Source organism: Dendrobium catenatum, unplaced genomic scaffold (assembly GCF_001605985.2).
Source record: "Dendrobium catenatum unplaced genomic scaffold, ASM160598v2 fragScaff_scaffold_390, whole genome shotgun sequence".
Classification (NCBI taxonomy): Eukaryota; Viridiplantae; Streptophyta; class Magnoliopsida; order Asparagales; family Orchidaceae; genus Dendrobium; species Dendrobium catenatum.
The window spans coordinates 3,440,215-3,441,963 of NW_021318852.1; positions in this window are offsets into that span (position 1 = coordinate 3,440,215).

The following is a 1,749-nucleotide window of genomic DNA, read 5'->3' on the forward strand; positions in this document are numbered from 1 at the left end:
ATATGACTTATAATTAATATAATGTTATTCAAATGTTATATTATATTATATATTTAATAGAATTGTTATAATATAACAACTATATATATTATATTAATTAACAGATAATATTAAATTGATAATGTGACATATTTATATTATGAATAAATAATTATATATTATGATATATTATATTATATATAATATATTAAATTAAAAAAAAAGAGAATGATTTTTCTAAAACAGGTTTGAAGACCCACCGCCCGTCGTGTCTGTCCAATTAGGTCTCTGACCGGGAGTGATTTTCAATTACAGAAGACCCCGGGGCCGTCGCATCTTAGATCCGGCCGGGATGGTTGTCCAAAATGTGAAGACCGTCAGCGACCTAGTTATCGATCCTGTGGATGTTTAAATTCGAGCCCCTACGCGTCGACCGTAGTCGGTAGGAAGAATTCGGCAGATTGACGCCTCCGATTTCCCTCGGTGGGAGGAGACGCCGGGAGTGCGCCGAATTTTCATTCTGGACAATAGGACTTGGACTAAAGCTCTAAAATTTGATTTTGAATTTTAATAGTTTATCGATATTAAAATCAAATTAAAATTCAAATTCTATTATTCGTTCAAACATAGAATCAAATTTTAAGAGATCAAAATTTATGATCCACATGATATTGGACTCAAATTAAAAACACTCAAACTCGACAAGACTTTCATCAACTCATGATTATTAAGACTTGAGTATTTTAAGGGAGTGCACTTAGAATATTTGCGACGAATGCAATCATCTGCTCCATTGCCGAAAAACACTACACATGAAAAAAAATCATGTTGACGACTTACATTTCTAAATGAGAGGTGACCTGAAGTTCCATTAGAGGAGATGGATGCTAGAAACTTCTGCTCTATACTTAATTTATAGTGTCAACTTTAAATCATGTAATAAGATTTTTAACGTAGGTTAATAAGTTAATGTCCGCATCCATAAATAAAATTTTATTGATGGAAGATTTTTGATTATTCTAAGTCACTAAAGTATCGTGCTTATTGTGGCTATATCAGATATCAAGATGATTATGACAAATTCTACAAATGTGAGACTAACTTTATAAGGCAATGATCTTTACTGAACGCCTCTCGCACGATGATTCTCATAAATCAAGTACGACCTTATACTCTGTACTCACATATTCACATCTCCTATCTCAAGCAGAGAGAAATACCAAAGTCAACCGAACCAGAGGATCTTGTATCAAATAATTACAATCATTACATGGGAGATATAGAGATCTTATAACATAAGCATGGATAATTACTCTGACGGAAACTAATACTTTGGCACTGATTCCGAGATACCATCAAAACAAGCATTCTTTGTAAGTATGTTGATGGATAATAACAAAACAATGTGACTAATGATCTCTATGTTGTTACAACATGAAATCTAATTATAGCAATAATCCGCCACCGATCGCGCAACAGTGTGCAAGCGACAGAAGGCTTTCGTATGTCTTAAAAATGAAAACTTTTGGGCAATTGTCTTTAGATAAATATACTCTCGCAATTGATCGTATGTAAATATTTTAAATGCCTCCCTTAAATATTAAATTATGATCAGCTTACACTAATTAAACCCGCTGCACTGTGCTCCGGTCGAAGGCGAAGAATTCTTTTAATTCTAATGTGCGGAGAATGCTGCGCAGGGTTCAAAGACTAAACTCGGCAATGTGCTATGTTAATTTGAGCCGATTGATTCTTGCGCGAGCTAAGCAA